At 30.0% G+C, this 16,217-nt stretch overlaps 1 protein-coding gene across 1 annotated transcript in view; it reads left to right on the forward strand.

The window, feature by feature from the left end:
- LOC143193413 (uncharacterized) overlaps positions 1-16,217 on the forward strand; it is a 91,487-nt gene that overhangs the window by 8,105 nt on the left and 67,165 nt on the right. The gene's annotated exons all lie outside the window — the stretch shown is intronic.

Consider the following 16,217-nt stretch of genomic DNA (forward strand, 5'->3'; position numbering starts at 1 on the left):
GAGTTTTTTTTTTAAATTTGTTGGTATCTCAACGAGTATTAACATCATCGTTTCAATTCAGTTATAGCTTTTACTATTATAATTGTCTATATCTTATAGCTTTATAACCAAGACGTGTAATGATATATATTCCCTTTGCTTTAAATACTTCAGATGTCCTATGGGAGTGTACTCAGACAGGTATTGTATTTGATTTACATTGCGAATTTTTCAGTTAATCAGGACATACTGCCTGCGATTTGCACTGACGATACTGCCATTCTCTCAGTGCATTCAAACCCAAAAATGTCCAAAGATGAACATGCAAAATACCTGAACATTCACTTGGATCGCAGAAATATATCTATAACAAGTGTAAACAACTTGAAAAAAATACAGAGGGAGCAAAATGGTGGTATACAAAATCATCATCAAGTTTAATAATCTGAACAAGTGTCGTTCAATTATAGGGTACAACAAGCTACAGCAACATTAAAAGATTAGAAAGATTGTAGGAGTTGTACATAGATAGTGGCTTATTGCTTTGAGATAGATTGCCATGGCGTAGAATCGAGAATAAATAAGTCAAATAGTAGTGCAAGGGTTAAAAAGGCAACAAGCATATTTTTACTAACATACTGTTAGACTTCCTCATTGCTTGAAATCCTTAGTATAATGATAGTTAATATATATTTTAAAATAAACTATATATTACATTACATTGAATGTAATCGCTGATTCTCATTAGCAACAGACTGACTCAAGAAAATATACACAAAAATATATAAAAATATACTAAGGATTTTATATATATTCCCATACAATATAAGAAAATTTCACGTAGTTATTAAAAGGCCTTATATAACACCGCTCATAATATAACTAGATATGATTGTCACTTTCTTTGGACAAAAACTTATAATATTTTAAATGATTGGAAAAGTCATTTTGATTGTACTTTATTTATTAAACACATTTCTATCAAATTATGTTCCTAAAAATAGATAAATACTAGTGCAAAAGAAGGAAAAGGCAACAGACAATATTTTTACTAACATAAAATATGAAATATTGTTAGACTTCCTCATTGCTTGAAATCCTTAGTATAATGATAGTTAATATATATTTTAAAATAAACTATATATTACATTACATTGAATGTAATCGCTGATTCTCATTAGCAATAGACTGACTCAAGGAAATATACATAAAAATATATAAAAATATACTAAGGATTTTATATATATTCCCATACGATATAAGAAAATTTCACGTAGTTATTAAAAGGCCTTATATAACACCGCTCATAATATAACTAAATATGATTGTCACTTTCTTTGGACAAAAATTTATAATATCTTAAATGATTGAAAAAGTCATTTTGATTGTAGTTTATTTATTAGATACATCCCTATCGACTTACGTTGCTAAAAATAGCCAAATAATAGTGTTAAAGATAAAAAAGGCAATAGACAATGCTTTTACTATCATATTTTTTCATTTTAATATTAACTAAATCTGAATCTAGTCGGAATAACATATGAGTTAGTCACAACACCTAATAAAACAGAATAGATAATAAAATATAAAGAGCTTAAATATATTTTCATTAGCGATATATATCGGTAAATTTGATGACAAAGAACATCCTGGAGGACTAAAAAGTTCGAAGACAACGAATTGAAAGCTTTATTAGACGGAAAGCTAGCTCAAACTTTCAAAAAACTTTTAAAGAGCTTCTCTTTGATGAATAAATGATTTCCAAACGTTTATATGTGATGACAAAAGTCAAAAATTAATTTTGAAACTGTTTCAACAGGTCGAATGGGAAATATTGCCATACCCGCCGTTTTCACCATACATAGTGCCTTTTGATTACCACTCGTTCAGAGCAGAGAAACGCAGCATACCTTGGATGTCAATTGCTTCGACAGGTTGAAGAAGTGTGAAAATGTATCATTGATTGAATCTCTTGCAAACCAACATAGTTCTTTGGACATAGTGTTACGTAAATAAGCGATCATATAATGTAAAGCGATCAAATTATGAGAATACACGCTAGCACTCATATTCTTTAAAAATATCCATGAGATAACCCATATCCTCCGCAATAATATATTTAACGGAGTTATATCTTCTAGTGAAAATAAATACAATTCGACCGTCAACCTAAATTCACGTAGTTTTCATTAATAATTTCGAACTTCCCTCGCCCTGGGGAGATTTACTCCACGAAACTGTTAAACAGTTTTTTCCCTTCCTTGTTCTTCCGACTTTTTTCTATTATAAAGGTTTTATAGGTTATGCTGCAAGTTTAATAAACCGGATAAGGGCCAACCAAAGTTTCTAATAATGCAAAAAGTTCGGCCTATTTTATTTCCAAAAGTTTTTTATTTCGTCAGCTTTATTCAAAATTTAGTATTACATTTTTATATAATACTGTATAACTATTGTTAGTTTACTTTCAATTTGTATTTTTATACAATTAATAGTTTTTCAATGTTCAAAATCTTATTTACTCTGTTAAAAAAGTTAATGAATAAAATATGCATAAATAATATGCTCTCTCATTCTCAATATATAATACAATATGAAGGTACATTAACGACTGAACTTAACTTAATGACTATTAGACCTGTTCATTTCGAAAAACTTACCAAACCGTCTTTGAAATCGCTAGTATACAGTATATTTACGAATGTCTTTTATACCTTTATTTGTAATTTGTATTCATTCTGTGATAACAATATACAATCAATGGTAAAACTGTCCATTGTGCTGGAAGAAAGGAGAATCAGGAAGTTTTCATTCTAACTGAGTGTGACATAGTTTGATTGTGTTAATAAAATTAGCAGTATTTCCAAAAATAATAGTTGCTAATGATAGTTGGAAAATAAATCTGACTGAGAATTTAAAAAAATTCCCAATGTTGTTTAAAATACTTATACACAAACAATAAACTATATATTAGTTAATGAATGAATGAATATAATCTTTAATTCTCATTAACAACAGGCTGACCCAGAAAAAAATATTAATATATACTAAGGACACTATATAATTTCCTATACTATCTTATATACGAAAATTTTGCTTTGACTTGACTGAAAATATAAAACATAATATTTTTTTTTGATAGCACTCATAATATAACTAGACATGATTGTCACGTTCTTTAGATAAACCAATAATTTTGATTGTATTTCTTAAAAATTATGCATACAGTAGTGTATGTCATTTTATTTACTTTGTTTAAATAATGTTAAATTTGTTAGATTTTTATTAACAGTTTAGAAATTATAAGTGTCACTATTGGATCAGTTTGATATTTTAAACAGGAAACAGCTAACGTTAGAAACGTATCGATGACTAAGATACTAAGATACTGTGACTCAATTATAAGTGAAATTTTGGCTTTGCCTATCTAAAAGTGATCATTAAGACTTAGAATATTATCTTATATAATTTGTAAGACCACGATCATTTAAAATAATATCTCCTTCTTTGACAAATCTGCAGTCTATTTGTATTTTTAATTTATTATTAATTTTTTTAACAATATATTTTAAAGTCTCGTTTGACCAGAAATCATCCCAGAAGACATCCGGTCTTACCCAGCCTGGTTACTGGCGTGACTTTCCTAGAACATTCACAAATTTTTAACAATCACAAACATAAATTTACGACCATACCCCGGCAGGTTTCCAACCCGCGGCTATCGCAACAGTAGGAGGACCGTCTCATCGCCTTTACCACTGCGCCACCAAGCCGGCTTATAATTAATTTTAGTAGTTCAACTGCTTATCCAATAACCAATAAACGATGTTCAGTGTCATCATGTATATTTAGCTATAAGGTGAGGCAAAAGTCTCGCCACCATTTTGGTATATATCGATTTGATTAATATTGTTTTTTGATAGATCTTGATAAATATTGTCAGTATTTCTGCTCGTTCTTGTATCGTATATTTATTCAAAATAAAATTTGGGCGTCTACACAACACAATGGTTAAAGCAAAACTGAACGTCACCTAGGTAGTGGAACTTTTGCCGCACCTGTTACTTAGTAAGTGAATTTGGGGGATATTTCGCTGAATTACTTCATTAGACATAGTACAGAAATACATTGAACACTTTATTTTGAGACCTGTGTAATGTCCCATAATTTAATTCTCCATGAAGACATATTTGATTTATATAGTACTATTTATTAGAATTAATAATTTGAAATAGTATTTGAAATTTGTTGAGTACAATATAAACTTTTTTCTCTTAATGTTTTATTCCTTAGGGGAATATTCATTAAAACTTAACAAGCAAAGAAAAAGTCCAAACTAACAAGCAGTTCTTTGTTCGTTTTATTTCGGCTTTTATATGAGAGGTCATTTTCGCTATAGCTATTCATTCTATAGGCTCGATACAATGAATAATCATTAAGGAAGACAAAACACGATTGTATCGCAGCCCAATACACCATGCCTTTCAGAAATCGATAGAACTATTTTAAATTCGAATTTCATTAGATTTATTAGTTAAAATAACATCTGGTAAGTCGGTAGGAAATTATCCGGACTCTTTTTGTTCGCGGACTCTTTTCATCTTTCACATTTCAATCGATAGCACTGAATATTTCAAATGGTTCTCTATACGTTCTTTCTGGTAGAGCTTGGGAGAGAGTTTCAGGCATTATTCATGCCATTATCAGGCATTATGGACGGATTCCAGTTAAAACTTTCTCTGTGCTCTCAATAATGTCTGATCACAATTGAATTGCTTTCGTCGAGGATAACATAATATGGTTAGTGGGTTTTTTGGTTTTATTTTTGATTTATTAATTGATATTTGCACTATGTGATCAGTTTGTATTAGATTATGTACGTAGTTTTTTTCGTTTTTAGCCCAAACTAACCATTAGTTTTATATTTAATATCTTTTTTTGCTTATCTTTATATTATTTTGCATAATAGTCAATATAATACAATTCACTTTTTGTTTTATGTTAAATAATTCCTTGTACTGCAATTCTTTATTTTAAAATTAAGATCTTACAGTAGATATGCTTAGTACAATCTTATTTTATAAATTTGTATTTACAAGAATACACAAGCAAGGCTAGTACGTGACAAATACAAAAGTATATATTTCTCACAACTCCAATCGCTCCAATCTTATGATATCCTGTATTTTCTCTAGAAGCTGTATTGCTTCCACATTGCTGTGATTTACTAATCTTAACATATTTCACGTTTTAAAGTGAAATCTTGGATAACTTCATAAATCCATTTGATTTTCAGGTCATCATGTAGGCTTTAGTTGATTATCTAGCGATAAGCAGTGGAGAATCGTCGGAGAATGTCGGAGTTGGTCGGAGAATTTTGTTTGGGCAGCGCTGAATTACTGTAGTACTGTTTATTTTGTTGCTGAGTTTTATTTTATATGTTTCCATGTAATGTTTCAAATAAAAAGTATTACTATTGATTAAAAAATGATTGCTAACATGCATGCATGATAAAATGTGCTATAAATTTAACAATAAATAATGTAGTCAAATAATTTTCTGAAAAATGATGTATATACTGTGATCAGTTCTTTTTCATCTGTTAATTGCTATATTTTCTTTAAGTCACCAAGTTTTGTGGCTTTCCTTTTTCTTTATGCTAATTCGATTACTATGACCTGATTTCTTTAAAAAAGTGGAATTGAAAAATGAAAACATCATTTTGTTAGGTTTGATATTTGTGTTTTTAATATTTTGTTTTATTTTTTGGTTGTCTTTGTTGTTAAAATTAACATGCGTAATATCTATATTAGTATCGTATCAGTACTAAACTATAATGGAAAGTTAATTGTCTTGTTATTGGATAAGATTGTTTTGAAAAAGAAAATTATAAAGCCTTATTTCCGAAGAGACATTTATTATGACTGTTATTATATTATTTACAGTATGAAAATGTTCTTGAAACTGTTAACCGATGTTATGGAGAGATTGACTATATTAGTATCGTATTATCGAGATCTATATTAGTATCGTATCAGTACTAAACTATAATGGAAAGTTAATTGTCTTGTTATTGGATAAGATTGTTTTGAAAAAGAAAATTATAAAGTCTTTGTGGCTGAAGAGACATTTATTATGACTGTTATTATATTATTTACAGTATGAAAATGTTCTTGAAACTGTTAGCCGATGTTATGGAGAGATTGACTATATTAGTATCGTATTATCGAGATCTATATTAGTATCGTATCAGTACTAAACTATAATGGAAAGTTAATTGTCTTGTTATTGGATAAGATTGCTTTGAAAAAGAAAATTATAAAGTCTTTGTGGCCGAAGAGACATTTATTATGACTGTTATTATATTATTTGCTGTATGAAAATGTTCTTGAAACTGTTAACCGATGTTATGGAGAGATTGACTATATTAGTATCGTATTATCGAGATCTATATTAGTATCGCATCAGTACTAAACTATAATGGAAAGTTAATTGTCTTGTTATTGGATAAGATTGCTTTGAAAAAGAAAATTATAAAGTCTTTGTGGCCGAAGAGACACTTATTATGACTGTTATTATATTATTTGCTGTATGAAAATGTTCTTGAAACTGTTAACCGATGTTATGGAGAGATTGACTATATTAGTATCGTATTATCGAGATCTATATTAGTATCGCATCAGTACTAAACTATAATGGAAAGTTAATTGTCTTGTTATTGGATAAGATTGCTTTGAAAAAGAAAATTATAAAGTCTTTGTGGCCGAAGAGACACTTATTATGACTGTTATTATATTATTTGCTGTATGAAAATGTTCTTGAAACTGTTAACCGATGTTATGGAGAGATTGACTATATTAGTATCGTATTATCGAGATCTATATTAGTATCGCATCAGTACTAAACTATAATGGAAAGTTAATTGTCTTGTTATTGGATAAGATTGTTTAAAAAAAAATTATAAAGTCTTTATGGCCAAAGAGACACTTATTATGACTGTTATTATATTATTTGCAGTATGAAAATGTTCTTGAAACTGTTAATCGATGTTATGGAGAGATTGACTATATTAGTATCGTATTATCGAGATCTATATTAGTATCGCATCAGTACTAAACTATAATGGAAAGTTAATTGTCTTGTTATTGGATAAGATTGCTTTGAAAAAGAAAATTATAAAGTCTTTGTGGCCGAAGAGACACTTATTATGACTGTTATTATATTATTTGCTGTATGAAAATGTTCTTGAAACTGTTAACCGATGTTATGGAGAGATTGACTATATTAGTATCGTATTATCGAGATCTATATTAGTATCGCATCAGTACTAAACTATAATGGAAAGTTAATTGTCTTGTTATTGGATAAGATTGCTTTGAAAAAGAAAATTATAAAGTCTTTGTGGCCGAAGAGACACTTATTATGACTGTTATTATATTATTTGCTGTATGAAAATGTTCTTGAAACTGTTAACCGATGTTATGGAGAGATTGACTATATTAGTATCGTATTATCGAGATCTATATTAGTATCGCATCAGTACTAAACTATAATGGAAAGTTAATTGTCTTGTTATTGGATAAGATTGTTTAAAAAAAAATTATAAAGTCTTTATGGCCAAAGAGACACTTATTATGACTGTTATTATATTATTTGCTGTATGAAAATGTTCTTGAAACTGTTAACCGATGTTATGGAGAGATTGACTATATTAGTATCGTATTATCGAGATCTATATTAGTATCGTATCAGTACTAAACTATAATGGAAAGTTAATTGTCTTGTTATTGGATAAGATTGCTTTGAAAAAGAAAATTATAAAGTCTTTGTGGCCGAAGAGACACTTATTATGACTGTTATTATATTATTTGCTGTATGAAAATGTTCTTGAAACTGTTAACCGATGTTATGGAGAGATTGACTATATTAGTATCGTATTATCGAGATCTATATTAGTATCGCATCAGTACTAAACTATAATGGAAAGTTAATTGTCTTGTTATTGGATAAGATTGTTTAAAAAAAAATTATAAAGTCTTTATGGCCAAAGAGACACTTATTATGACTGTTATTATATTATTTGCAGTATGAAAATGTTCTTGAAACTGTTAATCGATGTTATGGAGAGATTGACTATATTAGTATCGTATTATCGAGATCTATATTAGTATCGCATCAGTACTAAACTATAATGGAAAGTTAATTGTCTTGTTATTGGATAAGATTGTTTAAAAAAAAATTATAAAGTCTTTATGGCCAAAGAGACACTTATTATGACTGTTATTATATTATTTGCTGTATGAAAATGTTCTTGAAACTGTTAACCGATGTTATGGAGAGATTGACTATATTAGTATTGTATTATCGAGATCTATATTAGTATCGCATCAGTACTAAACTATAATGGAAAGTTAATTGTCTTGTTATTGGATAAGATTGTTTAAAAAAAAATTATAAAGTCTTTATGGCCAAAGAGACACTTATTATGACTGTTATTATATTATTTGCAGTATGAAAATGTTCTTGAAACTGTTAATCGATGTTATGGAGAGATTGACTATATTAGTATCGTATTATCGAGATCTATATTAGTATCGCATCAGTACTAAACTATAATGGAAAGTTAATTGTCTTGTTATTGGATAAGATTGTTTAAAAAAAAATTATAAAGTCTTTATGGCCAAAGAGACACTTATTATGACTGTTATTATATTATTTGCAGTATGAAAATGTTCTTGAAACTGTTAACCGATGTTATGGAGAGATTGACTATATTAGTATCGTATTATCGAGATCTATATTAGTATCGTATCAGTACTAAACTATAATGGAAAGTTAATTGTCTTGTTATTGGATAAGATTGTTTAAAAAAAAATTATAAAGTCTTTATGGCCGAAGAGACACTTATTATGACTGTTATTATATTATTTGCAGTATGAAAATGTTCTTGAAACTGTTAACCGATGTTATGGAGAGATTGACTATATTAGTATCGTATTATCGAGATCTATATTAGTATCGTATCAGTACTAAACTATAATGGAAAGTTAATTGTCTTGTTATTGGATAAGATTGTTTAAAAAAAATTATAAAGTCTTTATGGCTGAAGAGACATTTATTATGACTGTTATTATATTATTTACAGTATGAAAATGTTCTTGAAACTGTTAGCCGCTGTTATGGAGATATTGACTATATTAGTATCGTATTATCGAGATCTATATTAGTATCGTATCAGTACTAAACTATAATGGAAAGTTAATTGTCTTGTTATTGGATAAGATTGTTTTGAAAAAGAAAATTATAAAGTCTTTGTGGCTGAAGAGACATTTATTATGACTGTTATTATATTATTTACAGTATGAAAATGTTCTTGAAACTGTTAGCCGATGTTATGGAGAGATTGACTATATTAGTATCGTATTATCGAGATCTATATTAGTATCGTATCAGTACTAAACTATAATGGAAAGTTAATTGTCTTGTTATTGGATAAGATTGTTTTGAAAAAGAAAATTATAAAGTCTTTATGGCTGAAGAGACATTTATTATGACTGTTATTATATTATTTACAGTATGATGATGTTCTTGAAACTGCGAATCGATGTTATGTAGAGAGTGACTGAATAAAGCATTATACTTGAGCAAGACAACAATCTTTTAATATGACATTAATGGATTTAAAATATAGACTTATTTTTTAATAGATTTAATCAAATATTAGTTTGACGTGAGTGGAAATTTATTGATAAAGATAATTACGCGCTTGGTAGTGTTCCAATAACGAGATATTTAGTACTATCACATTCTATTACTGGGAGTTGCACATTGTTCCAGAGTGGGAGACTTTACAAATGCTAAATGGCCGCAACATTTTGCATTTGTAGCTTTCCAATGAGTCGGCGGTTCTTGTAAATTAATGCATTCCGTGGTTAGCGAGGCGTGTTCGAATAAAATGATTGATGTGTTCCGTTGTGGTGTTTCTTTGTTTACGAAAATGAAGGAATCGAAGGTGGCGGTTGACATCCGATGCTATTTTTCTCCTTCGCGTTTATTTGAAAGTTTGATATAAAATAATGCTTTTATAATAATTTATAAACGATGCTTGCTATTTATTTTAATTATTATGTTGGGTCTACAAATTAGTTTAAAGGATTTCTTTTTAATTTGAAGTTTTATTGTTAAAAATCGGTACAATATATTTTATTCAAAGTTTTATCCAACGATGGCTGCTACTTTTTGCAATCTTTCAGACAATTTACGGATTCTATATCGGAAGAACGTGTGTATTTTTCGAGGGTATCTACAAATCGACTCATTTTTGGAATCTTTATAAGAGGTGAAGCTCAAACAGGCCTGCTCAGACAGATCATGATTCATATATCGGAACAAGGTGGTAGGTGTAGTATTCCGATCGTTTTTGTACCAATTGTATCAACTGTAGTCGATAGCGATTTCCATTGATGATTTTATTGGGTTTTAGGGGCTCATAATTTACAACACCAAGTGTGTAGTTGTAGTTGTAGTTGTAGTTGTAAGTATTTGTATCTTTTGGTTTCAATACATTACGGCTCAAAATATCCAAGCATTTGGATCATTCTAATATTCTTCAAGAGATTGGAAATGGTTTCTTGTATTAGTCCAATTCTTGTATTGACAATTATGCATGTTCTTCTTACGCTTTACATGGATTATCATCTAACAATTTCTTCAAATCTTCGTCATCAATTTTTTTCGGCTCTCCAATCGTTTTTTTGTCTTCGGTTTCAAAATTAACATTTTCGACGTTTTAGAAACTAGTATTTTTGGAAATAGCCGGAGCTTATCAGTGAAATTTGTACATGAAATTAGTTACAAATGTACCCGATACGATTTAATACCATCTTTTCTAAAACCCTTAAAATACATACTTTTTAAGAAGTTTCAAACATCTTTGAAAATTACTATGACTAAATATAATTTGTCAGTAATAGTAGCTCTTGAATTTAATGTATATGTGATTAATTTGAAATTCGATATCGATGATGACTTTTTAAAATATCGATACGTAGGTTTCGATATTTTTTAAAAGTATTAATACAACGGAGACTGTAAAGTATCGATACTTCTTTTTAACTATATAGATATATTTTTCCAACAGTTGTAATTACGATGGTGAGAGTTTGCACTTTTAAGTGCTTAATTCTAAAGGTCGTTGAGGAGAGACATTTTAACGTGAATATTCAGTAATCTACGTTTCTTTAAAAATCCATCGACATTTTTTCGACAGAATAAAATCGTACGAATCATTTCACCGAACTACACAACATACATTTTTTTACAAGTCTGCACAGATATACACCACTTTTTCCAACATTATTCTTCTTATTTGTCCAAGACCCAATAATATAAATATCTTCTTGAAAAATAGCAGACAAGGATATAAAAGCATTTTGTAATATTAGAGATATTTTAATGGTTAAATAGATTTCAAATCAATTTCAAAAAACAAAAACCGATATTGTTATTGGAATCTTAACCACTATCCGTTCAAATTCTCGTTATTTTAAATTATATTGGTTTCCTACATTTTTCTGTATTTATTGGTATTTATTACAGATATTGCAGACTTTGAATTCTATTTGTCTATCTCAACGTGGTTATTGGAAACTCTGTTTCTGTTGTTAAAATATATATTGTTATAAAATACATGATAAATTCTAAGTCAGAAATTAAAAACCTTCAAAAACCAAGTAGTTCTAAGCCTTTTCAAAATATAGAATACATCTATCTATAATATAGTTTGCCAAATAGACAAAACAGGACTACATAACGAGTATAAAAATATGGAAGAAATAGAAGTTTCAGTAGAAAATTTGAACAGATGAAATATGACACTAATAGAGTAATGGTGATAATGAATAAAAGCAAAATGAAGGTTATGGTGATGAGAAAGACAAAAGTAACAAATATCTAAATTCGGAATATAAAAATAGAACAGGAATGAAAGCTTCTAAATAGCAATTTCATTAACAAAACGAAAATATTAAGCAAAACTAAGTAAAGCATTTTATGGACGAACTCTAACATTCTGTTGCGACAAATTGGTATTGTTAAAGATAGAGATAAAAGTAAGATTTACACAACAATAGAAATGTCGGCTTGGTTGGCGCAGTGGTAAAGATGACAGGACGATCCTCTTGCTGTTGAATCCTGCTGGGGAATGGTCTCAATTTTATGTTTGTGTTTGTTGAACATTTGTGATTGTCGTGAATGTTGAGATGGATGTCTTCTAGGACCTGTCGGTCGGCTTAATGCCGAAAACTGTAGTTCGGAGTCCATAAACCCTAGTTGGTAAAAGGAGACTCTAAAATATATTTAAAAAACAACATGAATCTGGAATAAATGTAAAAGAAAAGAGAGAAAAAATGCTGACTGAAGCAGGAAGATTAAGTTTAGACAGAAAAAAAATAGAAGGAATTTATTCATGGTGTGAGGGCTTATAATGCAGATTAAAAATAACATATCTACACCACTATGTGATAGAAAAGTTGTGTTTCTAAATCTAAAAAGAAAATAGATGCACTTATTTTGGAAACATTATTCAGTGTTTCCTAATATTCTTTAACAGTAAAATCGTAAATTTCTGTGTCATAGGTTTGAGATTATAGAATTCCAATAGCACACTGTCATATTACCTATATCGAAATAACATTCAGAACAAATCTAAAACAATAGATAACCCATCCTATATATTATCGAAATGTTAAAAACAACATATTACAGTGTTTATTTTCCAGTTTAAGATGATATTTTGTACCGGCCTGCTAACATAACGTTGTCCTACATACGGTGGGGCTGTTATTTTAATGATTTTCTGAAAACCGTTGCAGGTTTCGCTTAGTCAAGCCCCGCCATAAACTTACTATAAACGAAGATATATGCCGCCGTTCTATCTCGCTGTGTCTGGAAACACAGCATCATAAAGACACTGTTACAGTGTAAAATTACACAAATTTACACGGGCATAAAATTCGGAGGGTTATGCTTCAAAATATCGTGAAGCCAGAGGGGAAAGACACGATTTCTTAATCAAAGGGACTTGTTGATTTATGGACGACCTTTGGCAATTCCTCTGCAGTTTAGTGGTTCTCTTTACGACGTCATGTTTGGTAAACCTTAAAAGGTTGAGAGCTCATAAAAGTGATGAAGACAGATAATCTTCAACATATCTCTAGTGGTGAACCAAAAAAGTACTTCGAGAGAGTGTCAGTGCGTTCCAATATATTCGCTAATCAGCTAAATATGTGACGTGATAGAGAAGTGGGTAGACTAAAACGTTTAACAACATCTGATCTGATTATTGGGCATATATAGATATAACATAAACATAAGAAATATGTATTGCCTATTGGGCAGATTGTGGAACCACTGAGAGCAATAAAAAAAGGTTTGGTAGGATTGACTTACCTTTTTTTTTAAATAAGATATTGAGATTTTTTCCAAGACAGTTTCCAATAGAGTCTTGTTCTATTCTTGCACCAAAATTTCCACCAAGCTTCAATGATTTTGGAGATGGGAATCTACTTCTCATTTTCTACTCTAAAATTCCACGTACCGGTTAAGTTATCTTGAGGTCTGGGGATTGCGCTGGCCACAGAAGATGACTGATCATATTCTGATATTCCTCAAATAAAATCAAACCAAATCCTTTTTAATCGGCTTCAAAAAAGGAGTAGGTTTTATATTCGGCTGTATATATATATATATATATATATATATATATATATATTTGAAATGTATGTTCGCAGATTTCTCCGTCAATTGTAGGCCGATTTTCAAAATTTTTTTATTCGAAAGAGTGCACTTCCGAAGTGGTCTCATTGGAACCAAGTCAGGAGCAGCTGGGGGAAGGGGCGAGATCGACGGAAAATCTCAAATTTCAAAGGCATGTACTAATTTTTCAGATATTTTTTTATATATAATATCAGATATTTGTGCGTAATGTTACTGTTGAGCTGATGTGACGGAAAATCGGAGTCGTTCAGTGCAAAAGTGATTCAGCTTGCTTTTTAAGCCGTAACTATAGCATATAAGACCTCGTACCAAACAATATCTCGTCGTCGGTCGTTCTTTGACACTGATATCAAAATTACCACATATAAGTCGTTGAAACCGAAATCAACTATTGAATGTCGAAAATGCAGTTGCAAAAATATTGTTATTTTACGAATTGTCAAGGAGATCATATTTAACAGTTAGGTTAGGTTAGGTTCTTTTTTACATTAATACTATATCTGCCAATATTGTACTTATATTGGCAGATATGATAATTTTCTAAATAACACTTTAAGTTTACAAGAAAATAAAAGCTTATTCATACACCCTATATGAAATGCGGTACTATTATGGATATGCAAATGTCATTCCTCCTATTCTATGTTGACAACATTTCTCAAGACACAGTCTCAAGTCGATAAATACAACAGCATTAGTTTTTATACTTATTCTCGCAAATATTTTAATTTCTAAAGAACACGCCATGCATTGTTCGCCCGATGAATAAATTATTCATCCATTAGTCCAGATAAATTTAAAAAGTACCTCTTCGCATCATGTAAATGAGACTCTTATTTTCCAGACAGTTTTGTAATTGCTAAATACTTTTAATTAAACTTCGCCGGTTCTTCGCTAAGTGAATTGCTCAGCATTTTAAGTAGCTTCGGATAGCCTTTTTGGATCCATGTATTAAATGCATTTCTTCGTTATACTGTTTATTTCAACAACATATAACAATATATTGTCAATTAAGGCTAATATTGTTTTTAGTGTTTTATATCAAATAACAAGAAATCATCTATATATATTCATTCACATAGGTTGTTGGATTTTTTGTTAGTTGAAAGAATACGTAACTCGTGAATGTTAAAAACTACGCGTGAATAATTTTCGTGTCATTGTTTCTATTGTTAAAAGTTTGAGGGGAAATAACGAATTCTAGAACTGTTTTAGGGATTGGGAAAAGTGCATAATATCTCACTGGAACAATGTCGAAAAATATAACACCTAACACAGATCGGTTGAAAAGTCCCTGGCCTATCACCTAGATGGCGACAGTTTTACTGCATTCACCACTTTTTCAGTACTAACCTTCAAAAGAAAGCTGTTAAAATGTCATAATATTTCACTCACAAGTTTGTGAGTTATTGTGCGAAGAGTGACACTACTTTTGTTATTTTCAAAACGATGGATCAGAAACAATTTAGTGTTTTAATTTTACACCGCTTTTTGATAGAAAAATACCGTTCAGTCGTAGCAATGGCTTGAAAAGTATAAGGACAAAATCGTTTTGAATGATGGAAAAGTGAAGTCGCGTGAGTTAGCTAACGTCGTAAAGATATCGAAAGAAAGTGTTGGTTTTATATTGCTTGAGCATTTTACTATAAGAAAGCTCTGTTTAAAGTAAGTGCCGCTTTTGCTCACTGTTAACTATAAACAAGAACGTGCTGATGATTCTGAGCAGTGTTTGGTCATATTTAAAAGTAGCAAACCGTATTTTTTTGCATCGATACGTGTCAATGGATCCATCACTTTACTCCAAAATCAAAATTATCGTCATCTGAGTGGATAATAACTGGCGACAGGACTATTTTGAGGCAAAAGATAAATCCTTCTACAAAAGTGGTAATGAAATATTCGGCGCTGTAATGGCTATTGTGTGACTCTTGATGGAGATTAAGTTGATGAGACTTGCTAAAACCTTTTTGAAATCGTGTGCGAATGTCGGAACAAAATCATGAATACGAAATAATTTGAGGAAACTCCTTAGTTCATTTTATTCGATCCTGAGGAGACGAAGTCGTTCGCGAATTTGCGACAGAATAAATATTAACTCAATTTGAAATCGACACCACTAACAAGGTTTTAATAATGCATATGACCTATTTTGAGTTCTGGCCTGTAATATTTAACGCCGCCATAACCGACTCGATCCTTCAGTGTTTTTAAAGTGAACTAATTTCAGTTAATTATGTTACAAATAATAATTTTGGTATTAAGATTCATTGGTAAATACGTAATTTGAATATAAGATTCGTACTTCTTACTGTTCTTTTTCTTTAACATAATTTTAAGATATTGCTTTTTATTAACGAATTTGTTATTTAGAGGAAAGTACAAAATGAGGGGTCTTCCACGTCTTACTTTTATTTCCATGTCCTGGATTCCAGTGCATCGATTTCTATCAGAGAATTAAATGCTTT

This window comes from Rhynchophorus ferrugineus, unplaced genomic scaffold (genome assembly GCF_030347505.1).
Source record: "Rhynchophorus ferrugineus isolate W39M unplaced genomic scaffold, kcgeb_rfMv2 rfM3, whole genome shotgun sequence".
In the NCBI taxonomy this organism is placed as follows: domain Eukaryota; kingdom Metazoa; phylum Arthropoda; class Insecta; order Coleoptera; family Curculionidae; genus Rhynchophorus; species Rhynchophorus ferrugineus.